Raw genomic sequence first — 12,742 nt, 5'->3', positions numbered from 1 at the left:
TTGTGTGATGTAAGAGGGTGCTCTCGAAGTCAATTATGTTCTTCTTTCTTCGTTAATTTGAGATTTTATCAAGTTTCAAATCTAGGGATGACCACATTATGGGAACACTCTGATAGAAAGTAATCAAATCAGTGAAACATGCAAATAGTCATGGTGTTTAGAAACTGGATATGGCATCTACATTTTAAAATTGTAATATTAATTCTATACTTTCTTTTTTGAACATCGATGTTTGTTTGACCTAACATTTCTATAGGTTGAAGCTGACTTGGCACTTTCAACCCATGCAAATGCACGTCGGTGGTTTGAAACAAAGAAAAAACAAGAAAACAAACAAAAAAATACAATAGCTGCATACGCAAAGGCTTTTAAACTTGCAGAGAAAAAGACGCAACAGCAAATATCACTGGTATGAATTTACATTGTTTATAGTACCATAAATAATCTAGTTTTCTGTCTCATCTTTTATTTTGTTCTTCTTTTATTGAAAGAACAAAAGTATCTTTGGGATAAGACTATTGAGATTTCAACATGGTGATGATGGTTCACTGCAAAATCAATGCTTAGTTATTACTTATTTGCAACAATTCAATATAGTGATTAAGCACTGGAAAGGAAGCACAAACAATGGCATATTTCTTATTGCAACCACCAACATTCGGATTGAGTCTTGACAATATTTACGCAATGTCCAAACTTTGTGTGTGTTTATGTAGTCTTGCAGAACTCTGTGACAAACTGCTTGATGAAGAGTTCGTTGACTACCTACTAAAGGACGGATTTCGGTACAAGTTAACCTCTTTTTGTGTTTCTTGGGAAGATCACTTATTTGCAGTTATTGCATTGGGATCATAAATCCAAGATTTTAGGACAGCGAAGAAGATGACTATGAATTTGAAGATGTATTTCTATTGACCGATGTGGTGTAGTTGGTAAAATTCATGAAAGGCTGAGCAAATATTTTCCACTTCCGCTCCTGAGTAGACCATGGGAGTTAGTTTCAATATCATTATGTCCATTTTGCTAAAATGATCCATAACTACGATCAGATAGTCATCACCTGAAAAGGTTTAAGCATGGTAAGGAGCTGATCAGAATGGCACAGGCTTCCTTGGAAGGTCACAGTTTTACAATTTAAAGCTAGTAACAATAGCATAGAGTGGTCATGAGTTGACACAAGATATTATGAGCACAACTTTGTTTGGACCAACAACATTTCAAATTCCCGCACCTCAAATTTCACCAACCACTGCAGCTACACCATCTCCCATTCTTCCCTCAGCGGGCATTAGAGGTCCCACGATACAACCGAGTGTGGGAGTTACTCAACTGTATGTGCCTCCAGGAAATAATCAGTTTTTATGGCCTATATCTCCACCAACTATTCCAACACCAACCCCTTTGCAGGGAGCTTCATTGGGAATTCCTGGAGTTGGTACAACAGGTCAGCAGCCACAAATTTCTAGTGGTTTGGCAGAGTGGCCAAGTTCAAGGATTGATGGACCAACTTCCGTTGCACCTATTAGCAATGTTTCTGCTACGTAGGGTGTTCAAATTAGGGGGAATTCTCCCTTGTCACTCAAGCAAGATGGTCTCCAGCAAGCAAGTTCATCTTTTCAAGGAGGGTTAATTCCATCAGTACCATCAAAACCCCTGCAAGATAACATAAAAATTAAAATCCAGCTTGTCTACAGGACTAAATGATGTTAAAGGCTTGTCTACTGATGGAATGGTTTTTCTTAAGATTCAATTTTCAGTGGAGATGTTTTGTATGCTACCCCTCTCAATCTAAACAGATTATAGCTTCCCAGCCTCTGTATTCAGTCAACAATGCTTCATCTTCTATGGCTCTTTACCAACATCAGTTGCACCTGCTCCAGCTCTCGCTAAGCAGAATCAGCTAGATAAATCACAGAGCACATCAATTGTGCCGGTATCTATTGGAGTTGGTGCAACAACTTCAAGCCTAGGAGGAAATGCCCAACTGTCTTGGCCAAGGATGATGTAGTCTGATGCTCAAAAGTATACCAAGGTTTTCTCTGAGGTGGACATCGAGAGGGATGGAAAAATCACTAGTGAACAAGCTCATGATCTTTTCCTAAGCTGGAAGCTTCCAAGAGGTATTGAAGAGAAAAATGAGAATATAAAGTTGATGATTATTTCTATGTCATTTGACTGAAGTGTTGGATTAATTAAGTCATTATGTGAGTTTACGCAATATCTTCATGGTTGTTGGCTTATTAAAATTTGAATTTAATGTAACATTTTTGAAGGCTGATATAGACATGTTGGTGGACACACGAAAATTTTCTAAAGGTTCTCAATTTTGTATGAAAGAATAAATTAGTGGGCCTATGAATTTCTTAATGCTCATTTCATTATGTGTTTTATGATGTTTCAATCAATAATGCTATCATAATAGCTAGCCATTAGATATTCTGGTTCCATCATTTGAGGATTGAAATCCATGTTATCATTGACATATCTATAAAGATCTATCTTTAATGGAGACTTTGAAGGAAATGTTTGTCTGACATTTCCATCACACTATCCTAACTTTAATTTCTAGTGTTCTTTTGGGTGCATCATGTAGAGGCTTTAAAGTAGGTCTGGGATTTGTCTCACTAGGATGGGGACAATATGCTTTCTTTAAGGGAGTTCTACATTGCACTCTATTTGATGGAACGATATATAGAAGGTTGTCCCCTTCCTCCAATGCTTCTTCCTGGTATCCAGATTGATGAAGCATTGAAGTCTAGAGCTGAAGTGCAAACTACTACACAACATTCAGTTGCATTCAGTGGAATGCCTTGGTAGCATAACCCAGGTATTTTTCATTTTTACTACAGTTTTCTGAAAAAATACCTGTGGTTGAAATTCACACTTTCATTTCATTTTGTATTCAAGTCTTGTAAATACAAGTTTGTGCATCAGTTGTTTTTCTGAATAGATGCAATTATATTTTGATTTCTTCAAAGTTGGTAATTGTTTATCATATTTTTTATAGTTGTACCATTCACTGGAAGAATATATGTTTGTTTGGTTAATGTTTTTTGGTTGGTTGTGGTCTGTTAAAAGTGAACTTGGGTATGGCACTTTAACATAACATATGCTTACAACTGCATGCAGTCATGGTTTCTTGGCCAGGTATGCATGGTGTTGTTCCTGGAAATATGCTAGGGAAATTTCAAATACCTAGAAGTGGACTGAATACTAAACAATCGGTTCAACAGAAGTCCCAAGTGCCAGTTTTGGAAATGAATTTTGTAAATCCGCTAAGTCGGGATGAGAAAAACACTTTGAAATCAAAATAGAAGGATGCAGAAGAAACAGAGAAAAAGGTATTCTTACAAATATCTCTCTTCAACAATTTCTTTGTTTTCAGTGGATTTTTCACACTAATAGTGACAAAAGGTATCAAGGGAAATCTGAGGTTTTATGGACTTATACATTGATGTTCCCATGTAAGTAGATATAGCTTATTATTTCACAGTATTGACTAGATATTGCAACACTTATTATATTCATTGCTGCATAGTTTGAGATGTTCTTGTTGCACAATTGGGTTGGAAATGCATGGTATTTAAGAGCAGTAAAATATTTGGTAATGTGCATATCATAGCTACAACTTTAATCAACAATTCATTAAATAAAGATGACCTTAAAGGGAACTTTAACTCATGCATGCTTGGATCCACTCGTAATATCTTGGACAAAAAAATGATCTTCTATTTTTCTATCAATAAATTGAAATGATTTCCCAATTCATCCTCAAATATTTTCTCTTGATTATCAGGTAATATTTACATACAGTAGAATGAAAGGTTGGTGAATTTTAAAAAATAAATAAAAATTAATGCTTATTAATTTCCACATTGAAAATTACACTTGTCACTTCTTATTCGCTTTTACTTAATCATTCATAAGCATGTTTTATTTCCCCAACTACTCGAGTAACATGCCAGTCGGTTGAAAACATGTTGGTCGGCTTGATGTGACATGATACCATACTTGGTATCAAACCTTTTTAAGGTGTTTTTAAAATACATTTTAACGTCTTCTACCAATCATGAGTGAACATGTGTATTGGAGTGGTAAAGTTGATTTGCATCAACATCATTCCACTTCAAACACCCCATATGAATCTCAACTCATTTCTCTGTTGTTGGATCAGAGTGTCGTTTATTGATTAGCTCTTAGTTGTTAGTCCTTTGGTCGTGCTCTAGGCTCTTAAGGGCTTAATAATACCAACACACAACCTTGATTGAATATGGATGGAATGATCTACAACACCCACCACTTCCAAAGCTTCAACCCATTGTTAGGGTGTTTTCATAGAGAACGATGGTTAGCAAGGACAATTAATGAAAGAAGTTAATTGATTATGATATCAAGACATTGATTCTCTCCAACATTATCATACAATTTGATTGTAGAAACAAAAAAATTATGCTTTTCTCAAAATGGACTTTCAAAACTAATTTTATAACTTATAAGAGATTATTTTTGGAATTCAGTAGCTTCAACTAAAAACAAATTTATTAATGCCTTTGGGGATTTATTATTTTTGTTACTCACTGTAGGTTTTAAGCCCATACAAAAATTACCTGCATATGAATTCTAAAACACAGAAAATAAACAATGCGAGATCATAACACATAAAACACATATACACAGAGATTTTCCCCTCGATCCCAAAACCAGGACTACCAGCTTGATTTTTCATTATGTTCCTTTCGATGTTATAATACATATTTATACATGGCGAAGCATCCAATACCATGGACCGAAAACCATTGCATCCAATACCATGGATCTAAAACCATCACGTCTAATACCATGAACCGAAAATCATCGCGTCCAAACAACATGTGCGAAAATCAAGCACAAAACCATAGGTGGGTTCACCCAACCTAACATAGGGTCCAAAACCAAAATTTTATGGGGCGCTGCCTCGGACCCCATAAAGTGGGCTTACGGGTGCCCTTCCAACCCCCTGTTAACTACGTGGAAAGAATATAACACAACTCGACATTCTCCCACTTGTTGTTTTCTTTCCACAGGGAACCACAAGAGAGCTTAGTCATTTTCCCAGCCTTGAAATGCCCATTGTCTCTCTACACCAGGAGAACTTCTCATAGCTCATAGATTTTGTCAATGCATTTGCAGTATTCTTCAAAGTGTCCACCTTTACCAGCAACACCTTTTTGTCTTCTACCATATCCCTCACAAAGTGATATTGAACATCAATGTGCTTTGTCTTTGAATGATATGAAGGGTTCTTTGCCAAGAAAATTACACTTTGGTTGTCACAGTCTATCCTTATAGCTTCCTGTACTAACCCCATACATGAACACAATCTCTGTAACCAAATTGCTTCCTTGCTTGCATGAGTGGTTGCCATGTATTCTACCTCTGTAGTTGATAGTGCCATTACAAATTGTTTCTTACTCATCCAACTGACTGCACCTCCAAATAGGTTAAACACATACCCACTTGTAGATCTTCTCTGATCCAGATCTCCAACCCAGTCTGCATCAACAAAGCCACGAATATCCAACACTCTGTCCAATCCTAGTCTTCCTTGGTAGCACAGACCATAATCACTAGTGCCACACGAATACCTGAAAACCCACTTCACTGCTGTCCAATGCTCCTTTCCTGGTTTTGACTTAAACATGCTCAATACTCCCACTGCATGTGCAATGTCTGGTCTAATACAGACCATTGCATACATTAGGCTACCAACTGCACTTGCATATGGAACATGGGACATGTCCTCTTCCTCTTCTTGTGTCTTGGGACATTGTTCAGCAGATAACCTCACACCTACAGGAATAGGAACCTTCACCAGTTTACTATCCTGCATATTAAACCTCTACAGTATTGTCTCGACATACTTCCTCTGGTTTAACCAGAGCTTCCTCTTTGCCCGATCTCTTTTAATTTCCATGCCCAAAATATAGTTTGCAACACCAAGATCTTTCATGTCGAATTTGGAGGACAATTGGGTCTTCAAATCCTGGATAATTTCTTTGTCATTTCCAACCAGCAACATATCATCCACATACAAGACCAGATAAATAACACGGTCACCAATTAATTTAAAATACACACAATGATCTGCTTTGCTTCTGGTGAAGCCAAGTCCCCATATAAATGTATCAAATTTCTGATACCACATCCTTGGTGACTGTTTTAACCCATACAGAGACTTCTTTAACTTGCATACCAGTTCTTTCTTACTCTTTGCTACAAAGCCTTCGGGTTGCTTCATGTAGATTTCCTCTTCCAGATCCCCGTGAAGAAATGATGTCTTCACATCCATCTGTTCAACCTCAAAATCAAAAGCAACAGCAACAGATAAAAATAATCTAATAGAAGTTACCTTGGCAACAGGAAAAAAAATATCACCAAAATCAATTCCCGGCACCTGGGAATAACCTTTTGCTACCAACCGAGCTTTGTATTTCTCCACTTTTCCTTCTGCATTTGTCTTCTTTTTGAACACCCATTTGCTACCAATGGGTTTCCTTCCAGCCGATAACTCCACTAGATCCCAAGCCTCATTTTTGTGCAAAGATGCCATTTCATCAACCATGGTCTCTTTCCAGAGTTTTCCATCCTCCGAATCCACTGCTTCCTTCACAGTTCTAGGATCATCATCAATAATAGATAAAGCAAAATTTGAACAGAAAGCAGATGGACTATACCTTTCTGGCTACCTTCTTTCTCGAACTGATCTTCTTACACCCAAAGTTTGTGGCTCTTTAGCTTCTGATTCCTCCTCTACTGTAGAGTTTGATTCTTCCTCCTTTAGCTCAAACTCTATCTTCTCAGGTTCCTTTGGTTGGACTTCATGTTTAATAACATCTTTCACCTCTCTGAACACCACATCTCGACTATACACAACCTTCCTTGTTACTGGGTTCCAGAGCTTATAACCCTTCAAACCATCCTTATACCCAATAAAGATGCACTTTTTAGATTTACTATCCAACTTGGTTCGTTTCTCCTTTGGAACAAGTACATATGCATCACATCCAAATACCCTCAAATGTGAAAGAGAGGGTTTCTTACCAGTCCATACCTCTTGTGGAGTCTTATCCTCCAATGCTGATGAAGGTGACCTGTTGACCAGGTAACATGCAGTATCCACTGCCTCTGCCCAAAATTCTTGTCCTAACTTGGCACCACTGGGCATGCTTCTTGCCCTTTCCATCAACATCTTATTCATTCTTTCTGCAACTCCATTTTGCTGAGGTGTATATGGAGTAGTCTTTTGCCATGCTATACCACACTTCTTACAAAATTCCTTACTGCAAAACCCTCCACCATTATCTGTCCTCGGCACCTTTATCTTCTTCTCTGTTTGGTTTTCCACCAGAGCCTTGAATTCTTTAAACCTGTCAAAGACTTTAGATTTCTTCTTAAGGAAATATATCCATGTATTCCTTGAGAAGTCATCTATAAATGATACACAGTACATAGACTTAACCAATGATGGAACCTTCACAGGTCCAAGCACATCACTGTGCACAAGCTCTAATATATGTTTCGCCCTCTTACTTCTAGAGGGGAAACTCACCTGATTCTGCTTCCCATATACATAATTTTCACAGAAATCAAAAATCCAGAGAGCTATTACTCATAACTTCTACCATACCTTTACCATGAAGTATTCGAAGGCCCTTCTCTCTAATATGTCCAAGCCTTTGATGCCACAACATGGTCCTCTCTCCAGAGACGACTAGATTTTCTGCTCCACTTTCAGGAACCATAGAACTATTGCACCCATCAACAACAATGCTACCTTGCAGCTTGTATAGAGTTCCAGTCCAAACTCCCCGCATCAATACCAGTGCTCCCCGAACCATCTTGCAGGTATCCTTCTTGAACACTGTTTTTTACACCTGCATCATCCAGCTTGCTTACAAAAATCAAATTTCTGGCCAATGCAGGAATATGTAGAACACCCAGAAGTGTTCTAACCCTTCCACCTTGCAATTTCAACTTTACTTTTCCGCAACCAATTATTCAAGCCTTCTTATCATCCCCCAAGAAGACATCACCACCATCATATTTCTCATACTCGCAGAACCACTCTCTATGGGGAGTGAAGTGAAAGGATGTACCTGAGTCAATCAACCATGCCTCATGATCTACATGTGTACTTGAAGAAGCCAAGTACACATCCCCACCTTCATCTGAGGTGGTTTTCACCTCTGTAGGAGGAGCATCATTAGATCCCTTTCCTTTATCAGGAGCTTTAGATTTACAGTCCCTTTTGAAGTGCCCTTCCTTTCCACATTTCTAGCACACCACCTTTATAGGTTTTCCTGGAGATTTAGATCTCCCTCTAGATTTAGATCTCCCACTTGATGACTTATTTTTGTTTATGTTCTGGGACCATCCTCGTACAGACAAGGCATCACCATTCTGGCTCTCCATATTTTTCCATCTCATCTCCTCCATCAAAAAGGATGAGACTATTTCATCAAAATGCAAGGCAGTTGCATTGCTACTATTGCAATAACCAGACTATCCCACGAATCTGGTAGAGAACACAACAAACTGATGAACTTATCTTCATCTGAAATTTTAATATCAACAAATGCTAACTAACTTACCACAGTATTAAATGCATTCATATGCTCTGCGACTGAGTCTCCATCTTTCATCCTCAGGTTATACAACTTTTTCCACAGGAATAGTTTATTCACCAGAGACTTAGATTGGTACAAAGTCCCTAACTTGTCCCACAAAGCCTTTGTTGTAGCTTCCCCTGATACATTTAGCAATACTGAATCTGAGACACACAATCGTATTGTGCTCTTTGCCTTCCGATCCAACTTCTTCCATTCGTCATCGGTCACTCCCGTTGGTTTAGTACCTGGATCTACCACGATTCACTGATCTTTTTCCACCAATAGATGCTCCATCTTGAGTTTCCACAACTCAAAACTCTGACCATTAAATTTCTCGATCTCTATCTTTCCACCACTCCTCATCTTCTTTCACCACTAGAATCGATCTCGCAGATCTCCCACTGAACAAGGTCTACCACAGGCCTGAGTGAAACCCCTCAGCGACAAAGGTGTCCCCTTGAAGCCAAAAACAACTTTGATACCAAATGTAGGTTTTCACCCCGTACAGAAATTACCTGCATACGAATTCTAAAACATAGAAAATAAACAATGCGAGATCATAACACATAAAACACATATACACAGAGATTTTCCCCTGGATCCCAAAACTAGGACTACCAGCTTGATTTTTCATTATGTTCCTTTCAATGTTCTAATACATATTTATACATGCTGAAGCATCCAATACCATGGACTGAAAACCATCGCATCCAATACCATGGACCGAAAACCATCGTGTCCAATACCATGGACCAAAAACCATCGCGTCCAAAAAATATGTGTGAAAATCATACACAAAACCATAGGTGGGTTCGCCCAACCTAACATAGGGTCCAAAACCAAAATTTTCAAGGGCGCTGCCCCAGACCCCATAAAGTGGGGTTACGGGTGCCCTTCAAACCCCCTGTTAATTACGTGGAAATAATATAGCACAACCCAAAACTCACTTGTAATTCATTTTTTTTAATTAAAATCAGGATTTTGAATCACCAAATGAGTAATTAAAAATATAGAGTTACAACATCTGGTTCTTATTGGAGATGATACTTCCCTTCAAGGCATTAAGAACCATAGATTCAAACTTTTATCCCTCAGGTGTGATCATTCACTCGCGCTAGTTGATGAGGCATGGGGAAAGGTTAGGGACTTGATAAAACTGGAGCAGTGACCAGGACAAAGTTAAAAATTCAGGGAATTGGGAGGGGCCCCACATAGGTTGAGTACTAGATAGAATGTCACCCCAACCAATGGGACCTCTAAAGAGATACACCAGATACGTCAGCACAAAAGGAGGGGGTGGAGAATAAATGTGCCCTGACAAGGAACAAACCACAAAAAGACACTAAAGTGGGAGCTTACGATGCACACACTCAGAATGCAGAGCATGCAATAAGATAAAACAAACTAAGGGAAGAAGAGAAAGAAGCTCTTTGTTAGAGGGATTGGGTATGAAACTACCTTAGAGTCATTCAAATTAGTCTTTGTCGAGCATGGAGAAATTGTAGATGCAGTTTTCGTCACTAACAAGACCACTGGTAAGAACAAGGGATATGGATTTATCACATATAAACATGTTGATTGTGCCTTGAGTGCATTGGAAGAACCCATCAAGATGATTGATGGTAGAATGGTTGTTTGTAATCTGGTTGTTGTTGGGCAGCATCAATCGCAATTGAACCAACTCCTTCAACAACCCATACAACCAGTTAATCCCTTTCAACTCCAACAACACCTTCTTCCACCCATGGTACCTGTACAACCCATACAATGAACTAATCCCTTTCAACTAGCTACAACATATCCTAACTTAAGGAGGGTCTATGTGGGTATGTAGGTTTTAACCCTGTACAAAAATTACCTGCATATGAATTCTAAAACACAGAAAATAATCAATGCGATAGCATAACACATAAAACACCTATACACAGAGATTTTCCACTGGATCCCAAAACCAAGACTACCAGCTTGATTTTTCATTATATTCCTTTCAATGTTACAATACATATTTATACATGCCGAAGCATCCAATACCATGGACCGAAAACCATCGCGTCTAAAACCATGGACCTAAAACCATCGTGTCCAAAACCATGTGCGAAAACCATGCACAAAACCACAGGTAAGTCCACCCAACCTAATATAGGGTCCAAAATAATTTTTCTCGGGGCATTTCCCCAGACCCCATAGAGGGGGGCTACTCACCCACCTCAAACCCCCCGTTGCACAATCAGCGCAATGAAGGGGGGAATCTGCCCCCCCTTTAACCCCCTGGATAACTACGTGGGCTAGTCGTGGAAAGAATATAACACAGCCCATCAGGGTAATGTTCCTAATGACATGAAACCTACTAGAATGAATAATTTTTTCTCTCGTTATGGAGACATTGAAGAAGGCCCTAGTGGTTTTGATAGACAATCTGGTAAGTACAAAGAATACTCCCTTATTCTTTACAAAACAATTGAAGCAAGAAATCGAGCCCTAGAAGATCTTGTTAAATCAATAGATGGGCATCAATATTTTTGTAAATTAGCATTTGAAGGACAAAAGAAGAAAGTTTCAGCAAACCAGGGCCAAGTTTTTCCTGATTTGAAGGATAAAGAAGATGCAAATCATGTTTCACAATATGGTGGATTGGGTCATGGGCTAGTCAACCCACAACTTATTGGTCATCAAAATACCATGAACCCAACATCAGTACCAGTTACCGGTCTAAATCCATATGGATTAAGTGATGTAGCACTACCAAGTTTTTCTAGAGACCCTGCTGCAACAAACCTTCCTTATAGTTCATTAAACTCTTCAGGTTGGACTTGGGCCGCCAACTTCTTCTCCAAGGAACAACTTCTGGTTGGGCATCACTAGGTGTAGGCAGTTACAGTCTTGGTCCATATAGATCCTCTAGATATGGAAGTCACTCATATAGAAGTTTTGGAGGTGCAACATCTCACTATGGGATTTCCTCAAGTGCATTTGTTGCCCAAACTGCTGCATATGATGGAGCAATTGATTTCCCCCTTACATCTCATCAAAGTAAACTCCCATGGACAGCTCCATCATCAAGAGTTCTTCTTGGCATGTAATATTACTACACATCCTAGGTTTGTGCTCATTCTTTTTCTTCTTCTCCCATTTGTTTTAGTTCATTTTCAATTTTCTTTATATATATTTGAAATGTTTGTTTTAGTATTTTGTCTTCCACTATATGTCAAACACAACTTATGATTCTTCGAGCCTTTTGATTTGGATCTCCTTTATTATTTTTCTTCTAACTTCTTTCTCTCGCAATTGATGAGAATAAGTTTAGAGCAAGGTTGGAAAAACATGATGTTTCTAGCATTTTCTCTCTTGTTTTTAGTTTATTGTCACTCCTCTTTAAAATGTACCCTTCTGAATAATCAAATATCTTAGCTTCTTTCTCTAGGGGATGTGATGAGAATAAGCATAATTCATTGTGGTAATTGAGGATACTGGTTGGTATTAAGTATGGAGTTAAAGTCAGGTTGGCCAAATCATAGAGCAAATCTGTGTTATAATTATGGTGTATGGTTACTATGTGTGAGGGAAATTGTAGGCAAGATGTCATGGGAAAAAAAGGAAACTTTGTTTACAGGATACATTTTAGTATGTGTTCCATATTCCAAATTTGTTATCTTAACTACTTTTACTATTATATTACCAATTTTTAAGCTATGTGCAAATAAGCACTCCAAAAAATATTGAATTTTATGAGAGCGGTTAGGTAAAAGGGTGTTTGCAAGAAGTGGAGAAAACTCTGAATGAATTCGTAGTCCATATTTAGTGTTAGGTTGTGATTTTATCTTGTAGCTTTGTTATTTTCATGTCAATATTGTTCTTACTTATGCATTCATAACAAGATTAGGATGTTTTGCATATCTGTTTCTGTTCTTTGCTGCCAGTTGGAGCTCATCTGACTGTGGATTCTATTTGAGCCAATGTTGATTTCCATCTCTTATTTTTCTTTTATCAAAGAGTTTTTGTGGTGTATGCTAGAGTTTTTCAATTGACTATTTTACATCAACTTTTGATGTATTTTCCTGTATATTTTATTAGTTTGGTTGTATCTTATAATATTG

The 12,742-nt window shown here is 38.1% G+C and overlaps 2 pseudogenes; both read left to right on the top strand.

The window, feature by feature from the left end:
- Window positions 1-3,483, top strand: part of LOC149143743 (uncharacterized) — a 32,794-nt pseudogene extending 29,311 nt beyond the window's left edge.
- A 6,909-nt stretch (window positions 3,484-10,392) lies between these two features.
- On the top strand, window positions 10,393-11,746 carry LOC149143742 (uncharacterized; annotated as a pseudogene).
- The last annotated feature ends 996 nt before the right edge of the window (window positions 11,747-12,742 follow it).

Source organism: Pinus tabuliformis, chromosome X, assembly GCF_031772625.1.
Source record: "Pinus tabuliformis cultivar Carrire ecotype Pingquan chromosome X, CPIR1, whole genome shotgun sequence".
In the NCBI taxonomy this organism is placed as follows: domain Eukaryota; kingdom Viridiplantae; phylum Streptophyta; class Pinopsida; order Pinales; family Pinaceae; genus Pinus; species Pinus tabuliformis.
The sequence above is the reverse complement of the archived record's forward strand: the minus strand, read 5'-3'. Positions and strand labels throughout refer to the sequence as shown.